Here is a 14,852-nt window from a genome sequence, read left to right as displayed (position 1 = left end):
CATCAGGCACTCAGAAGGTGCTGCAAATTTTGGCTGAGCGAATAGGTAGGATCCGATCTCCTCAATGTCTGTTATGTGTATATGTCTATATCTATTATTTATCTCATGTGATAATAGAAATCACTGAGGGCGATTACTGAATGCTTATGCTGTACCAAGAAGCACTTTGTATTAACTTATTTAATTCTCCAAAATCCTATGAGATAGATACTATTCCTATCCTTATTTTGCCGATAAGGAAAATGAACCCCAGTTTAAGAAACTGCCCAAGGTCACACAGATAATTAATGAAATGCAGGGTTCAAACACAGGTGTTACTCTTTCAGAATACATACAGTCTCCCTAAACACACACACACACACACACACACACACATACTTTATTCATATACTGTTACATGCATATGTAAAGACAGGCAGACACATTGTGCTTGTATTTATAAGCAAATCTATGTGTATTATGTTTATTCCTGGCATGGCTATCCTGTGTGAAATTTTCATTAGATTTCTCAGCCCTAGTGAGCACCCCAAAACATACACATTTATATATAGTAATTTTACCTTATATGTCAGGATCACACAAATCAAACCAAAGGAGGGGATGGGAAGGAGCTAAATTAATTAGTTGGACAACTTCTCTCTGTTAGAACCAAAAGACTTCTAGCTAAGAAATAAATAAGCAACAGAAGGAAACAATCAGAAGGAAGATGGAACAAGCTTCATACACTTGGTCTTGAAAGTATGAGTAAGCGTGTAACGCTTTAAGGCAAAGGAGGTAGAGTGGCCCATCACCCATAAGGAAAATTACCGCTGGATCCACTCTGTAATTCATGGTTGGAACATGAAGCAGGGAGTGCTGCAGTGATATAATAAGAAACAAATAGGGTAGACAAGGATGGAACATAATTACGGAGACACTCAATCCGTTGGTTGCTTTTACCAGAGAGTAAGTTGCATGCCAGAGAATTTGCATACAAATGAGATGCTGAAAATACAGGAACAGGACAGTGATAAGACCTCATACGTGTTATTAAATCATGTCAGTGGGAAAAACAATCATTAAATTGATACCATGTAGGTTTAACTACATTACATTACAAAAATAAATTTTCAAATGGTCTCCTGAGCTTTAAAACAGGTATGTGGCTTTCAATTCAGAAAGTTAGCTGATATTTTGTATGTGTCTATCTTGTTATTTGTGTTGCTTGGCCTTATTATTTTATAAACTAATATTTTAACATAAAGACTAGATTATTAGTTCTCCTATAGGTTAAATGTAATCATTCTTTTAACTTTCACAAACACTATTTTTTATGCTCTTGTTATATGTTGTGTGCAATTCCTAGACAAAACTTTTAAAGAATAATTTCTTCAAAATACTTCATCATTACCATTGATGTAAACTTTGTTTACATTAATAGATCAGAAAAAATTCAACTTTTATAAATAATCATTATGCTATTTTTAATTTAACATTTATTTATATTTATATATTTATATTATATAATGTATAAAATATACAAATATAAATACATATATATAACACATTATATATAACATATATAATATATAAATATAAATATATTTATTATATGTTTAGTTATATATTTAGTTATATATTATTTAATATTTACTACCATTATTTAATAATAACCATTATTTAAACCATTATAAATAACCATTGAAACTTCTAAAATAGTTAAAATGATATTTAAGGACTCCAAAAGTCTTCTTTTGCTTGTCTTGAAAGTTGCTTTGGTGAAATACATTGTGAAGTAGAAGTGAATTTTGTATCAAATGAAACTTCATATCAATATTTGAAAATAGTGATGATGCGCTCATTTTTGGTTTGTGCATATATCATTAGAGGAATCACTCAGTTGCTAGCACTGAAAGGCAAATCTACCAAAAGGGAAAGGAGTATCCAAAACCCATGACAGAGATTTGGGGCTGGGGCCTGGGTGTACCCCTGTTCATCCTCTCTAATTACCAGCTACATCCTTGTTGTAGTTTGTTCCGTGCTGCTTGGACACCTTACCTGAATGTTCCTGCTCCATGACAGAGCCAGATGTAACTCATTGTATTTTCTATCTCATCTCAGGTACTGTGGGGCATGCCATCAGACTCCCATCTACTCAAGCAGTTCTCCTGAGAGTGCCAGAGAAGGCTACTCAAGACTGGAGGTGGCTAACCTGAAGTTTTCGGCTTCCTTCATCTCTGCAAATGGCTTCACGGCTCAGGAGACCCAAGGCACAAGAGTGCTTATTGGTCAGGAAACACTGTTCTAAAATTTGGAAGCTAAGTATTGGTTATTACTTTCATGCTCAATATGCTGTTAGGGAACACATATTATGAATATTAATAAAGGGACATCTCACTAAAGTGAAGTTGGGAGGCTAGGGGAACCTTAATATTTAACATCAATTATAGGAAGAATTGTCAATTATAGACCCAATGGAAGAATCATCAACAGGAAAGAATCATCCGCTACGGACCCCACCAGGGAAAGTTATATACTGCGTCTCGACTACTCCTTCAACTCAGCCAATGAGAAACCACCATCACCCTGAATTTGTGATTCTTCTAAAGGATTTTTGTTCAAAACAAAAACTCCAAACTTCTGCTCCATAAAAACACTTTCCTCTCCTTTGTTTGCTGGACTTGCCTATGGTTTTGCCATACCTTCATGTCCTTGATTGCAATTCCCTGCTACTCCTAAATAACTCCAGTTTTTGCTGCTAAAATAACTTTTATTTTTAAAGATATTATTGCATGTTATCATATCCCTCAATTTGGACTTTGTTAATTACTCTGATCATCTGAAGATGTTTGTTTCTATATATTTTTATTGACATATAATTGACATGCAATGTTAGTTTCAAGTGTACAACACAGTGATTCAACAATGCTATACATTATGTTATGATCACCATTATGTGTAGCTCCCTCCTGTCACAATACAATGATATAATAATACAATTGACTATATTCCCTATACTGTATCCTTCATCCCCAAAACTTGCTCATTCCCCAACTGCAAGCCTGTATGCACCTCCTACTCTCCTTTACCCATTTGCCCATTCCTGATAATTCTCCCCTCTGGCAGCCACCAGTTTGTTATCTGTATTTAAGAGTCTGTTTTTCTCTTTTCCTTTGTTTGTTAATGTGTTTTGCTCCTTAAATTCCATATATGAGTGAGATCATATGGTATTTGTCTTTCTCCATCTGACTTGTTTCACTTAGCATAAGATTCTCTAGGTCCATCCATGTTTTGCAAATGGCAAGATCTCATTCTTTTATATTGCTGCATAATATTCAGTGTGTGTGTGTTCACACGTACCACATCTTTTTTATCCACTCATCTACTGATAGACATTTAGGTGCTTGTATATTTTATGCTATTTTTTGGACAGATAGATATTCCTGTAAAATATTTAATTTTGTTATTGATTATACCTTATACTAATTTATAAGATGATTCAATTTTCATTATAATTGTAGTGCACATGACATCAAATTTGACTTTGTATGAATAGAAATATCACATTCCTTATATTTAGCATTTTCCTTGTCTTTACTTGTTTAATTTTAACATTTGTTTGTCATTTTGGTTTACATATTAGGAGCCTAGTAGTTTGTTAGACTTTATGTTGTTGGGGGTTTTTTGAGAGAGAGAGAGAGCGAGCAAGAAAACAAGCACATGAGTTGGGGGAGGGGCAGAAGGAGAGGCAGGCTGAGAAACCCAAGTAGGTTCTATACTCAGTGTGGAGCCCGACTTAGGGCTTTTTCTCATGACCCTGAGATCATGACCTGAGCTGAAACCAAGAATAGGACACTTAACCAACTGAACCACTTAGGCACCCAAGAGTTTATGTTTCACCTGGTATTTGTTTACCTGGCTTCCCTTATTTACTTTTACTGTCTAAATTAATTTACTTATTGTTTCTTCCATTATTTTTTAGGCTTCTCCTTCTTTATATTTCTTGTTTTGATTTTTCTATATAAATTAGGCATTACTCTCTTTGAAAGGTGGAAATTCAGTTTTAACTTCACTGGTCTTTTGTACTTTAAGTCTAGTCATTTTGAAACTGACAAAAACATTAAGCATTATTTACTATTTTAGTTTTAGTAAGATGGATAAAATGCTTAATAGAGCAACATATTAAATAGAACTACTAATGACATGATAATTTCAATAATTCTGGTAGGAACTGATGTTAACTGAGGGCTTACACATATCAGAAACCTATGTCAAGTCTTTCAAAGATGGAACTCAGTGGTGGGGTTCCCAAGGCTGAAGCCTAGCCAAGTCCAAGGGGTTATCAGTAGATGAAGCAGGGATCTAAACCCTGGGCTGTGTGACTACAGAGGCCAACACCAAATCCAAAGGGATGCTTCAAAATATTTTAAGGAAGCGATGTCCTCTCTTGCCCCAGTGACCCGCTATAGAACTCAATCAAGGATGTTCAGAGGGTCTCATAGCCAAAGATAATTGATCCTGGAAAAAAGCCACTTACAGTGAATCCATTTAAGGGGGGGGTGGGGCAGGGATCCTGGATGGCTCAGTGGGTTAAACCTCTGCCCTCAGCTCAGGTCATAATCTCAGGGTCCTGGGATCGAGCCCCGCATCAGGCTCTCTCAGTGGGGAGCCTGCTTCCCCTTCTCTCTCTGCCTACTTGTGATCTCTCTCTGTCAAATAAATTTTTAAAAATATAAAAAAAAATAAAGTAGGGGTCCAAATTTGATACTCAGTAGAGAAGAAGTTTCATTGTGATTTTATTTTAAAAAAAGAAAAACTGTGAAAGTAAGTTTATTCTACATTTATTAAAATGTAGGTTGTAATTGTAATTATATGCTAATTCTTAAGACAAAGAAGACAGAAACTGAGTACTATTTGGGTGGCTTTTTCTATTTTGGTGCAACATTCTTGATAAAAGAGTAGGGTACTACCTAAGGACATCCTTCACTTCACGTAGTTTTATGGTATAAACATAAAGAAATAATCTCTTTTATTGAAGAAGGAGAAGAAGGAGGAGGAGTAAAGGAAGAAGAGGAAAGAGGAGAAGGAGAAGAAGAAGGAAAAGAAGAAGAATGAGAGGAGGAAGAGGGAGAGAGAGAGAAGGAGCAGCAGCAAAGAATTCATGTATTTGCCTAATGTCTCTTTTAATCCTTTGACATTAAAATCACTCCCTTTTGAAATGTCTAAGTGTTAATTTTCTCTTCAATTTTTCACTGGAGAAACTTTGTTAACCTGCATTAGATAATTGTTTTACATGTGACTTGAGCAGTTCCGCAACACCACTTCCATCTGCTCCATGAAATTTTACCATCTTTTGCAAAATGTATAATTTCACTCTGCAATGGACTTACATCTTATATCCATTGTATTACATTGTGTTGTTCTGCTTATATATGACAAATGGGGAGGGGCACACTGTACCAGACTTGGTCCTATAGGAAGCAGATGGCATACTCACTCAGACTGTGTAATTGAGGAGAGTTTAATAAAGAAACCTTTAAAAATGTTGTTGGTCAGGGCTGGAGAAACCAGTAAAGGATACTGAAGGATATGAGGATTAACAATAGCAGGAAGCCATTGCTAGCCACAGGTAAACCCCACACCCCTACCTGTGACCCAAAACACATAGCTATAGCCAGAGGAGAGGGCTGTGACAAAGAAGCTATGATTTATGGGCACCTGGGTGGCTCAGTCATTAAGCTTCTGCCTTCAGCTCAGGTCATGATTCCAGAGTCCTGGGATCCAGCCCCAAATCAGGCTCCCGCTCTGCTGGGAAGCTTGCTTCTCTCTCTCCCACTTCCCCTGCTTGTGTTCCCTCTTATGCTATCTCTCTATCAAATAAATAAATAAAATCTTTAAAAAAAAAAAAGAAGTTGTGATTTAGGTAGAGAGACACAGGCCATTCACAATAATCCAGTCGAGAAGGAGCTGGGAGAGTAATTATCAGTAATTATCTTATTATCTCTCTTCTATTGTCTTCTGGTCACCTGCCAGGGACATCCATTGGCTAAACCCAGATGGAATCCAGAGAGGAAGGGAGCCCACTGAATACATTTCTAGAGTTTAGCCTCTCAGGAGAAAGAGAGGTAGAAAAGGAGAGATTGGATCTAGGGGGACAAATAAAAGTATCTATCATATTGACCAGAGACATGTTGATTTGTTGACTCAGTAGATTCTGATATTAAGTGGAGAGTGATATTTGAATGAGAACAAGCCCCACAGGTGCTCAATTCATTATGGATCTTCTAGTTTTCTAATTTGTCCTTCCTATATTACATCATAACCAGAGCAATCTGCATGATAAATATTGGATTAATTTGATCTCCTGAAGTTTCCTTTCTACTTTGAAGAGAAGAAATTGAACAAGGGGTAGATTGAACACATGTGCTTTGGGGACATATTTGTGTGTTTCTCTATATATACATATATACACGTATATATACATACATACACACACACACACATATATACACACACATAACAGAAAAATATCTCTATACAGCATGGGTGAATTTATTGAGTCAGCTAGAAATAAAGGACATTTTAATAGCTAGAAAATGCTTTCTGACATTTTGAATCCAAGAGACCATATTTAAACTTTCAAGCCTTCACTTAACTACCAATTTCATGATCTCACTTGACCTACCAGGTTTAAGGAGCAAAATCAAAGTTTCAGAAAGAAATTAAGTTGGAAATCATTCCATTTTCTATCATTTGCAATGACTTAAGAAAAATTTTTTTAAAAACAGGGGCTCCTGGGTGGCTCCGTCAGTAAGTGTCCAATTCTTGATTTCAGCTCAGGTCATGATCCCAGGATCATGAGATTGAGTCCCGCTTCTGGACCCATACTTAGAGTGGAGTCTGCTTGTCCCTCTCACACCCCTTGACCATCCCTTTCTTCTCTCATGCACATGAGTGCTTTCTCTTTCTTTTGCTCTCTCAAATAAATAAATCTTAAAGAAAAAAAAGTTACTTCTGGCTCCTTTCTGAAGTCTTTCAGGAGATCTGAAATGAATGCTATCTAGAATAATCACTAATCCCTATTTGCTTCCATACATTCAGGACAATTTGCCTGTTTTTAAATATTCTAATGGTTAAAACAGGACCAATAAGGGCAAAAGGAATAGAACACATCATTCTGACAAAAAGCTTAGTCTAGGCTACAGTTGTAGAGAAAAACACTTGTTTTTGACTGGCGAGTCATTCACCTGTTTTCAAGACGTAACTTATCACTACCCACTCAATCAGAAAACTAGGAAATGGCCCATGGCCCCCAAACCTCATGCATCTCTACCCTTTCATCTCTGAAGTCCTGTTATCTCCTCTGGGAGCCAGGTCTGCATCTTCACTAGTCTAAGCCAAGTCATAGTTTGTTCCCCCACAGGCAGATGTTGAGACATGGATTCTAGTGTAAATTATTTTTTAGGGAGGCTAAGAAGTCACCAGGAGGGAGCTGGAAGAGAGACAGGGAAGAGAAAACAGCCAAAAGGAGATATTATCAAAACACTGTAGCCAAGGAGAACCTAATTTTTGAAAAAATGACCTGGGAGCCAGTGTAGAACACACAACTCAAGAGTTGAAAGCTGGAGTATTTTTATGCCAATTTCTGTCATTGGTTGAAACCTACTTGAAGGCACTAGTTTGCCGGCATTTCAAGTTGGCCAAAGATGAAGGCAAAGTGGGATTTGGAGGCCAGAGAAGACCTTCAAGCAAAGAAGCACAAAAGCAAAGAAAAAGAAAAGTATTGGCAGTTGGAAATTAGACTGGCATATTCAAAGGTAGTAAGTTAGTGCCAGGGTACAGGGGCAAGGCACCAATATCTGCTACAGCAAGACTCTTTCTCCCATCATTCTCTCTCTCTCCCTATTGTCATCAACTCAGAGGATTTATTTTCTTGTCTTGTATTGGAGAGGCCTCTACTCTCTACCCGTTTCTCTCAAGAAGTTTGCTGAGACCTCACATTCTCTAAGTTGTCCTAAAGGCCTAGGCTTTGGGACCACCAAAGTCAGAGAGTTACATACCTCCCTAGCTCTCTATTCTATCATATTTTCACACAGGACAATGAACACAGAACAAACCATCTATATGAATGGATAAAAGCAAAAGATGGAAATATTGGAGAGGCAGTTATTATCTCAAAATTTTATCCTTCTATAGAATCCACCACTGTTGTTATCTATACTACCATTAGTTATTTTATTACCGTGGGTGCAACAGAAAACATTATTGTGACAACACTCATGAACATTAGTACTAATAAATGTGAAAAACAATAATCAAATTAAAAGTAATATAATTTTTGACATCTGTGTGCTTACCATTCAAACTTATTTTTATTAAATATTTTTATTAAATTTTTATTAAATCCTATAAAATAGCTCTACAGGCTACGATAGAATGAGTTAGAGTGGACTAATGATTCAGCTGAAAACAAGTGGAAAAGCAAATACAAAGTAAATTTGTTTGATAGCATTGGAGAAATGCTGGGAAAGGTGCCAGTTCTTGAAGGGGCCAAGGTCCTAGAGAAAAGGGAAGCTCACTGAGGAGAACTTAACCATTTTCATTCCATTCTTCTTAGGACACTTGCTGATTCCTGACATGGAGAAAGTAAAGTTGAATTAGGCAAAAGAAAACTACCAAGAATCACATAAACCAGAAGAACGTCTGATAATCTCACAGGAATGGAGATGGAAAACAAGAGTTTGGGGTTGCCAAGATAGCCAAGACATGAAGACCAATCACTCAAAGAGAAGAGAAGCTCAGAAAAGTAAGCCTGATATTCCACAGTAGTTTCTCCCTCGAGGCATTTGTTGACTCTTAATTTGTGCAATAAAATTAATTAATTGATTGATTGATTGATTGATAGAATTTTTGCAATAAAATAAAAGGCTCAGAAATCCCTGAAAAAAACAGCAGGAAAACATAGCAAAAGTTCTTACTGGTCATGTATATATGGAGAAATGAAAATTAGAGCCCAATACCCTCTAAGCTCTAGCAAAACACCCAAAGTCTCAATGAGAGTATGGAGTATGTATTAAAGGTAGGTTTGAATCAGAAATAAACTCAATCTTACAAAGACTACAACATGGCTTTGAACCAAGGATTAAGGTAAACTGCCCATATTTGAGCTGTCTGGCAGAGTGTAGCACTAATCCTCTCTGAAGCAGAAAGAATTACCTTCACCCTCTTCAATTTTTCACACATTTGACATTCAATTAAACATATCAAGTATATAGGAAACAAGGTCAAGAGAGAAATAGGCAATATAAAATAGGCAATAGAAATAGAGGTGATCGAGATATTTCAGTTATATGCATTCACACATCTGATTAATATGTTTATGAAACTAGACTCTAAGAGGAATAAATTTCGACAGAGAATTGTAATATACTAAAGGGAAACTCCTAAAATTGAAAATATAACTGAAATTAAGAAAGGGCTCAATAAATAGGTATACCAGCAGACTGAAAACAACTGAGGAGAGAATTAGTGTATTTAAAGATTGATCTGTTGAAAAATACACACATTGACACAATGAGAAAAAATGGAGAGGAAAAAAATGTTAAAAACATAAGAATTATAACCAAAAGGCCCAAAATATGTGTACCTGGGACTTCAGAGGAAGATAGAGACATTAGGGAAAAAGTAATATTTATTTATTTATTTATTTATTTTTACAGATTTTATTTATTTATTTGACAGAGAGAGAGATCACAGTAGACAAAGAGGCAGGCAGAGAGAGAGAGAAGGAAGTAGGCTCCCCGCCAAGCAGAGAGCCCGATGTAGGACTCGATCCCAGGACCCTGAGATCATGACCTGAGCCGAAGGCAGCAGCTTAACCCACTGAGCCACCCAGGCGCCCAAAAAGTAATATTTAAAAGAGATAATGTCTAACAGCATTCCAGGACTTACAAAATACATTATGTTACAGGTACAGGGATCACTCTAACCCTCAAGCAGTATAAAGAAACTAAAATGAATAAAACCTATATACTCAATATATTATATGTTTATAAAAAATAAAATTTTTTTTTAAAAAACCTATATACTCACTACATCATAGTAAAAATGAAGAAATCTAAAGACAAAGGAAAATTATTAAAAGCAGCCAAAGGAAAAAAGAACACTTTCAAATAGTGAACAATAAGGCTAATATCTGACTTCTCAGTAGAAACTTCAGAAGCCAGAAAACAACGGAAAGATAGCTTTAGTTATTGAAAGGAAGTAATTTCCAAACTAGAATTTTATAATAAAAAAATACATTATTGGGGCACCTGGGTGGCTCAATTGTTAAACATCTGCCTTTGGCTCAGGTCATGATCCTAGGCTCCTGGGATCAATCCCACATCAGGCTCCCTGCTCAGCGGGAGGCCTGCTTTTCCCTCTCCCACTCTTCCTGCTTGTGTTCCCTCTCTCTCGCTGTGTCTCTCTCTGTCAAATGAATAAATAAAATCTTTAAAATATATATATATTCTTTAAAATTAAGGAAAAATAAAGATTTTTTTAGATAAACACAGAATATTTTTTGCCAGAGAGTACCACACAAGAAACACTAAACTGGGCTTTTCAGGCAGAAAGAAAATAAATCCAGATTGAAATATAGAAAGGAATAAATAAAGGAGATACACACAAATGAATGTTAACAACAACAACAATTCATGTGATTTGAAACGTTTGTACAATTAAATTCATGACAATCATACCAAAAGAAGCAGAGAATGAATAAATGGAATTGAAAATTCTAGCATGAGAAATGGTAAACAAACTAATTTATATTGAACTTTAAGAAGTAAAAAGCATAGAGAGTATTCTCTAAGGTAGTCATTTAACAAATAGTACAGGAATACATAACTAAAAGCAAGATGAAAATTATAAAATAATAAAATATTTTTGATTGTCTAAAGGAGGTTAAAAAAAAAAAAGATAATGAAAGGTCTACAAAACAGGCAGGATGGCAACTACCCAAGCAAATTAGTAGAGAACTGGATTTCAGAAAAACAAGCACCAACTATATGTGGCCAACCAGACACACATTTTAGTATAAGGACAAAGCAAAAGGGGTGACAATTAGAAGATAAAGAAAACTGTACCATGCAAACACAAAGCAGAAGAAAGCTGATATAGCTGTCTAATCTACCAAGTACTAATCAAGGAACAAGGCAGACTTTATGGTAAGAAACAACAACAGAAGTGTGGAGAGACTTTCATAATAACAAAAGGATGAAGCATCAAGAAATACACAAAAATTATAAATTTGTATGCCCTTAATGACATAGTTACAAAATACATAAAACAAAACTTGACAGAACTAAAAGTGGAAATAACCAGATCCACAATTCTACTGGGACATTTAAACATGCATTTGTCATTAACTGACAGAACAGGTCAACCAGAAATTCAGTAAGGGCATAAAAGACTTGAACGACATGATTAATAAGTTTGACCTGATTGTTCTATATAGGACACTGCATCCAAAAATGACAGGATAGCTAACCTTTTCAAATGCATATTGAATATTTACTGAAATTTAACATATTCTGGTCCATAAAACAAGGAGTGAAATCACTCAAAGTATAATATTTGTCAGTGAAAGTAAGCCATATGTTAGTAACAAAAGATAACTTGAAAATTCTCAAATGTTTGGAAATTTTTTAAATTTCTAAATAATTTATGGGTCTAAGAATTGTAATAGAAATCAATAAATACTATAAAGCGATTAAGAAGAGCTTCTATTTCAAGTAATGGTGGAGAAACTTGCATTAACCCTCCCACAGATAAAAATTACAAACTCTGGGCAAAATACTAGAAAGACCTGGACAATAATAGTAACAAAAACAAATGACTATTTGTTAATTAGTCATATCACAATCAAATTGTTTAAAACCAATGAAAAAGAAAAAAAATCCTAAAAGCTTCCAGCTAAAGACAAATTATGTACAGAGGAAATGAGATAAAGCTGATTGCAGATTTCTTGGTAGAAACAATGCAAATTGGAAGACAGTAGAGCAAAAACTTTGAAGTGCTGAAATTGAAAAAAAAATCTGTCAATGTAGAATTCTTTACTCAGCAAAAATGAGGATATGTCAGACATACAAAAGCTGAAAGAATTCATCACAATCAGATCTGTACTATAATAAATGATAGAGGAAATTATTCAAGGAGAAGGAAAATTATAGGAGTTGGAAATCTAGATCTAAGCAAAGGAAAGAAGAGCACCAGTAAAACGTAAGTATAAGGGTAAATAAATATAAAGACATTTTCTTATTATTGGAATATCTGTGAAAAAATAGCAGTAACAATGTATTGTGAGTTTTATAACACATGTAGAAAAATATATATATGACAGCAACAGCTCAAAGGCCAGAAGGGGAGGAATTAAAATAATCTCTTGAAAGACTCTCAAACAGTAATGTAAAATGCTATACCTTTTGATGGCAGATTATGATAATAAAATCTGTGTACTATAAACCCAAAAGCAACCATTAAAATAACATAACTAAGTGTTCTAGCTAATAACCAATGAAAAAGATAAAACGTAAAATACACACATTTAATACCCCAAAAAAGCAGAAAAAGAGGGAAATGAAACAAAATATTAGAGGACAAACAGAAAACAATAATAAGAAGACAGGGTAAGATCCAATTATATCAATAATCAATCACATTCAGAGACAGGGATCCATCAAAATCCTTGAGGAGAACACAGGCAGCAACCTCTTCGACCTCAGCCACAGCAACTTCTTCCTAGAAACATCGCCAAAGGCAAGGGAAGTAAGGGCAAAAATGAACTACTGGGACTTCATCAAGATCAAAAGCTTTTACACAGCAAAGGAAACAGTCAACAAAACCAAAAAACAACTGACAGAATGGGAGAAGATATTCGCAAATGACATCTCAGATAAAGGGCTAGTATCAAAAAGCTATAAAGAATTTATCAGACTCAACATCCAAAGAACAAATAATCCAATCAAGAAATGAGCAGAAGACATGAACAGACATTTCTGCAAAGACGACATCCAGATGGCAAACAGACAAATGAAAAAGTGCTCCACATCACTCAGCATCAGGGAAATACAATTAAAAAAAAAAAAAAAAAAGTGAGATACCACCTCACACCAGTCAGAATGGCTAAAATTAACAATTGTTGTCAGGAAATGACAGATGTTGGCAAGGATGTGGAGAAAGGGGAACCCTCCTACACTGTTGGGGGAATGCAAGCTGGTGCAGCCACTCTGGAAAACAGCATGGAGGTTCCTCAAAAAGTTGAAAATAGAACTACCTTATGAGCCAGCATCGCACTACTGGGTATTTACCCTAAAGATACAAACGTAGTGATCTGAAGGGGCACATGCACCTGAATGTTCATAGCAGCAATGTCCACAATAGCCAAACTAGGAAAGAACCTAGATGTCCATCAACAGATGAATGGATAAGGAAGAGGTGGTATATATATATACAATGGAATACTATGCAGCCATCAGAAGAAATGACATCTTGCCATTTGCAATGATGTGGATGAAACTAGAGGATATATGCTGAGCAAAAGAAGTCAATCAGAGAAAGACAATGATCATATGATCTCTCTGATATGAGGACTTTGAGAGGTGGAGGGGTTGTGGGAGGTAGGGAAAAGAAAAATGAAACAAGATTGGATCAGGAGGAAGACAAATCATAAGAGACTCAATCTCACAAGATAAACTGAGGATTGCTCAGGGGTCGGGGGATAGGGATAGGGAGGTTGGGCTATGGACATTGGGGACAGTATATGCGATGGTGAGTGCTGTGAAATGTGTAAGCCTGATGATTCACAGACCTGCAACCCTGGGGCAAATAATACATAATATGTTAATAAAAATAATTTTTAAAAAATCATATTCAGTGGCATAAACACTTTAATTTAAAGACACAGGTCAAATGGGATTTAAAAAAACCAAGACCCAAGTATATGTGACTACAAAAAACTAAAATGTAAAGACAACAAGTAAAAAATAAAAGAATGGAAAAACATATACCTCATTAAACCATAGTTGAAAGAAAGCTTGAATTGTTATGTTAATATCAAGTGAAGTCAATTTCAGAGAAAAAAATTACCAAGGACATAGAGGGTCATTTATAATGATAAAAAGATCAATTCATCAGGAGGATATATAATTTTAACATTTCTATTTCTAAAACAGATCTTCATGATATAAGAAGCAAAAACTGAAAAAACTTCAAGGAGAAAGAGACAAATTCACATTTGTGCTAGAGGATTTCACCAGCTATGTGTCCATAATTGAAAGAAAAAGTATATAAAGCATCAGATATTTACAGAAGATCTGAACAACCCTATCAATGTACCTTCATTACATCAAAGGACACTACCAATAATAGCAGAAAGTACATTTTTTTCAAGTACATTTACCAAAACACATCAAGTTCTAGGCCATACAACTATTCTTAATAATTTTTGAAGGTAACAAAGTCATCCCAAGTATGTTCTATTCAATGGCATTAAATTAGAAATAAATAACAAAAGACCCTAGAAAATCCCCAAATATTTAGAAACTAAGAAATTTCCAAATAACCTGTGAATCTTAGACAAAAGAAATACAAAGGGAGGTTACAATGTATTTTTACCTGAATGAAAATAAACACAAACTATAAAAATTTGTGGAATGCAGCTAAAGCTATATTTAAAAGTAATTTTATAATACTAAACACCTGTATTAGACAAGAAAACATATTTCAAATCAAAGACTAAACCTTAAGAAACCAAAATAAGAGAAGCTAATAAAACCTAAGGTAATCAGAATTTAGAATTTCTAATTTAAAATATCTGATCATACCAAGTA

Source organism: Mustela lutreola, chromosome 9 (genome assembly GCF_030435805.1).
Source record: "Mustela lutreola isolate mMusLut2 chromosome 9, mMusLut2.pri, whole genome shotgun sequence".
NCBI lineage: Eukaryota > Metazoa > Chordata > Mammalia > Carnivora > Mustelidae > Mustela > Mustela lutreola.
Note: the sequence above shows the minus strand (reverse complement) of the source record.